Raw genomic sequence first — 5,196 nt, forward strand, 5'->3', positions numbered from 1 at the left:
GATTCATTTCGATGTTTGGCAAAACTAATACAATATTGTAAAGTTTAAAAATAAAATTAAATTAAAAAAAATAAATAAAAAGCATAGGACAAAATGTTTGTGATTTTGGATTAGGCAAAGATAAGGGGGGAAGCATCATTCATCATAGAAAAATCAGTATTTTGGATTTCATTAAAATTCAAAACTTCTGCTCTATAAATGACACATTTAATAAAATAGAAAAAACAATCCAGAGACTGAGAAAAAATGTCCTCAATATATATATATCTAAAAACTCAATTCTATCATCAACATATAAAGAACTTTTACAACTAAATATTTAGAAGACAAAAGCACCTCCCCACCAAAATAGGCAAAGGACTTAATTAACTATCTTAAAAGACATACTCATGACCAATTACTACATGAAAAATGTTCAATGTGATTACTGATCAGACATCTTGGAGTGCAAAGTCAAGTGGGCCTTCTTCACTACGAAGAAAGCTAGTGGAGGTGATGGAATTCCAGCTGAGCTCTTTCAAATCCTAAAAGATGATACTGTGAAATTGAAAGTGAAGTGAAAGTGAAAGTTGCTCAGTTGTGTCCAACTCTTTGTGACCCAGGGACTATACAGTCCAGGGAATTCTCCAGGCCAGAATACTGGAGTGGGTAGCCTTTCCCTTCTCCAGGGGATCTTCCCAACCAAGGGATCAAGCCCAGGTCTCCCACATTGCAGGTGGATTCTTTACCAGCTGAGCCACAAGGGAAGACTGCACAAATATGCCAGAAAAATTAGAAAACTCAGCAGCGGCCACAGCCTGGAAAAGGTCAGTTTTCATTCCAATCCCAAAGAGTGTGTTAGTCACTCAGCTGTGTCTGACTCTTTGCTATCCCATGGACTGTAACCCACCAGGCTCCTCTGTCCATGGGATTTTCCAGGCAAGAATACTAGAGTGGGTTGCCATTTCCTTCAAAAATGTTCAAACTACCACACAATTGCACTTATCTCACACACTAGCAAAATCATGTTCAATCTTTCCCCATATCAGGGTCTTTTCCAATGAGTCAGTTCTTCACATCAGGTGACCCAAGTATTGGAGCTTCATTGGAAGTATTAGTCCTTCCAATGAATATTCATGACTGATTTCCTTTAGGATTCACTGGTTTCTAAGATGGCGGAGGAATAGGACAGGGAGACCACTTTCTCCCAAAAAAATTCAACAAAAAATCATTTGAATACTGAGCAAATGCCACAGAACAACTTCTGAACGCTGGTGGAGGACACCAGGCACCAGAAAGGCCTCCCATTGTCTCCGAAAGGAGGTAGGACAAATTATAAAAGATAAAAAGAGAGACAAAAGAGTTAGGGATAGAGACCTGTCCAGGAAGGGAGTCGTGAAGGAGGAGAAGTTTCCAAACACCAGGAGACACTCTCACCATCGGGTCTATGGGGAGTTTTGGAATCTCAGAGGGCAACAAAACCAGGAGGAAAAAATAAATAAAACCCACAGATTACAGCGCCTAATCACAACTCCCAGCAGAGAAGTAGCTCAGACGCTCACGTCCGCCACCAGCAAGCAGGGGCTGAACAGGGAGACATGGGCTGCATTGCTCAGGGTAAGAACTGGGCCTGAATGCCCTGAGGACAATCTGAGGGAGCTAACGTGAGATAGCAACCCAAACTGTGGGATAGCAAGAGAGAAAAACAAAAAAGATAGAGAGAGAGAACTTTCCTGCAAAAAGCTCTAACCTAAGGCACTGCTGGGCTGCTCACAGAACAAAGGACTGAGGGAATACCAGAGGAGAGCTAGCCGGCTGCGGACTGGCCCATCCCCCACCAGAGGCAGAGAGGCAGGTGGGTGGCAGCCAGAGCCAGCAAGGGGCAATCTTGGCCCCAGAGATGGCAACCTCTACCAAACTGTGAGCAGGCTCCCAGTTGCTAACCAAGTCTTCCTGGGATCGTGGACAGTTGACATCCCCCAGGAGGGTCACAATCAGAGATCAGCTCCCCAGAGGAGATACATGGCACATCTGAGACGATGCTCCCCCTGCGCACCCAGGAAACCGAGCGGCTGGGACCAGGGAGGTGATAAGTCACACTGCCCCACCTGGGGAGAATGCACTAACCAAGCACCTGGTCGCCTGAGCTGCTCAGACCTGGGAAGGGCACAAAACACAGGCCCAACTGAGTCTGTGCCCTTGTGGAGTATCCAAGAACCTGAACCTGAGAGGCTTAGACCTGGGAAGTGTATGCAACCCAGAGCACACTTTAGAGAGTTGCCCTGTAGAGCAACCTGGAGCCTGAGCAGTGTAGACCAGGAAAGCACACACGCCGTGAGTGGGGGCAAACCCAGTGTGGCCCAGACACTGTGAACACTCCCCACACAAGCCAGTGATATTTGTTTGCAGTGTTCCTCCCTCCCCACAGCACAACTGAACAAGTGAGCTTAAATAAGTGACCACCTCTGCCCCCTTGTGTCAGGGCAGAAATTAGGCACTGAAGAGACTTGCAAACAGAAGAAGCCAAAATAAACAGAGGGAACTGCTTGGGAAGTGACAGGTGCAACAGATTAAAACCCTGTAGTTAGCACCGACTACATTGGAAAGGGCCTATAGACATCGAGAAGAAGTATAAGCTGGAACAAGGAACTATCTGAACCTGAACTGACCACATATTGCCCACAACAGCTCTAGAGAAATTCCTAGATATGTTTTACTATTATCATTTTTTAATTTTTTTAATTTTTAAGCCCTTTATTACCCTTTTAATTCTCATTTTTATAACCTACTATTACCTTGAAAAAAAGACTCTATTTTTAAGGAAATTTCATATATATTTTTTATAATTTTTGTGATATTGTTTTTTTTTTTAATATTTTATCTTTCAGAGTCTAACCTCTATACTAAAGTTTTAATCTTTGCTTTTTGGTATTTGTTATCAATTTTGTACCTTTAAGGATCCAATCTTCAGTACCCATTTTTACTTAGGACTGTGATTACTGGCTTGATTGCCCACTCCCCCTTTTGACTCTTCTTTTTTCTCCCCCAGGTGACCTCTATCTCCTCCCTCCCCCTTCTCTTCTCTACCCAACGCTGTGAATCTCTTTGGGTATTCTGGGCTGTGGAGAACACTTAGGGAACTGATTACTGGTTAGATCTCTCTCTCTTTTTGACTCCCCCTCTTCTCCTCCTGGTCACCTCTATCTTCTTCCTCCCTCTTCTCTTCTCTATGTAACTCTGTGAACCTGTCTGGGTGTTTCAGCCTGCAGAGAGCGCATAGGGAATTGATTACTGGCTAGATTGCTCTCTCTCCTTTTGACTCCCCCTCTTCTCCTTCTGGTCACCTCTATCTATCTCCTCCCTCTTCTCTTCTCCATGTAACTCCATGAACCTCTCTGGGTGTCCCTCACTGTGGAGAATCTTTCCTCCATTAACTTAGATGTTTTATCACTGGTGCAGTATGGATGGAGAAGTCTTGAGGCTACTGGAAGAATAAGACTAAAAATGAGAGGCAGGAGGCTTAAATCCAAAACTTGAGAACACCAGAAAACTCCTGACTCCAAGGAACATTAATCGACAAGAGTTCATCCAAAAGCCTCCCTACACTGAAACCAAGCTCCACCCAAGAGCCAACAAGTTCCAGAGCAAGACATACCACACTAATTCTCCAGCAACACAAGAACATAGTGCTGAGCATTAATATACAGGATGCCCAAAGTTACACCAAACCCATAGACACCTCAAAACTCACTACTGGACATTTCATTGCACTCCAGAGAGAAGAGATCCAGCTCCACCCACCAGAACACCGATGCAAGCTTCCCTAACCAGGAAACCTTGACAAGTAACTTGTCCAACCCCAACAACAGGGAGGAGCCTCCACAATAAAGATGAACCACAAACTTCCAGCATACAGAAAGCCCACGCCAACCACAGAAATCTAAACAAGATGAAAAGGGAGAGAAATATTCAGCAGGTAAAGGAACAAGATAAATGCCCACCAAACCAAACAAAAGAGGAAGAGATAGGGAGTCTACCTTAAAAAGAATTCAGAATAATGATAGTAAAAATGATCCAAAATCTTGAAAACAAATGGAGCTACAGATAAATAGTCCGGACACAAGGATTGAGAAGAGTAAGAAATGTTTAACAATGACCTAGAAGAAATAAAAAAGAGTCAATCAATAATGAATAATGCAATAACTGAGATCAAAACCACTCTGGAGGGAACCAACAGTAGAATAACAGAGGCAGAAGACAGGATAAGTGAGGCGGAAGATAGAATGGTGGAAATAAATGAATCAGAGAGGGGAAAAAAAATTAAAAGCAATGAGGACAACCTCAGAGACCTCTGGGACAATCTCATATGCCCCAACATTTGAATCATAGGAGTCCCAGAAGAAGAAGACAAAAAGAAAGGCCATGAGAAAATACTTGAGGAGATAATAGTTGAAAACTTGCCTAAAATGGGGAAGGAAATAGCCACCCAAGCCCAAGAAACCCAGAGAGTCCCAAACAGGAAAAACCCAAGGCGAAACCCCCCAGTTTAGTTCAGTTCAGTTCAGTCGCTCAGTCGTGTCTGACCCTTTGTGACCCCATGAATCGCAGCATGCCAGGCCTCCCTGTCCATCACCAACTCCCGGAGTTCACTCAGACTCATGTCCATCGAGTCAGTGATGCCACCCTTCCATCTCGTCCTCTGTCGTCCCCTTCTCCTCCTGCCCCCAATCCCTCCCAGCATCAGAGTCTTCTCCAATGAATCAACTCTTCGCATGAGGTGGCCAAAGTACTGGAGTTTCAGCTAGAGCATCATTCCTTCCAAAGAAATCCCAGGGCTGATCTCCTTCAGAATGGATTGGTTGGATCTCCTTGCAGTCCAAGGGACTCTCAAGAGTCTTCTCCAACACCACAGTTCAAAAGCATCAATTCTTCGGCGCTCAGCTTTCTTCACAGTCCAACTCTGACATCCATACATGACCAGTGGAAAAACCATAGCCTTGACTAGATGGAAATTCGTTGGCAAAGTAATGTCTCTGGTTTTGAATATGCTATCTAGGTTGGTCATACTTTTCTTCCAAGGAGTAAGCGTCTTTTAATTTCATGGCTGCAGTCACCATATGCAGTGATTTTGAGCCCCCAAAAATAAAGTCTGACACTGTTTCCACTGTTTCCCCATTTATTTCCCATGAACTGATGGGACCAGATGCCATGATCTTC

This window comes from Bison bison, unplaced genomic scaffold (assembly GCF_000754665.1).
Source record: "Bison bison bison isolate TAMUID 2011002044 unplaced genomic scaffold, Bison_UMD1.0 scf7180017864035, whole genome shotgun sequence".
NCBI lineage: Eukaryota > Metazoa > Chordata > Mammalia > Artiodactyla > Bovidae > Bison > Bison bison.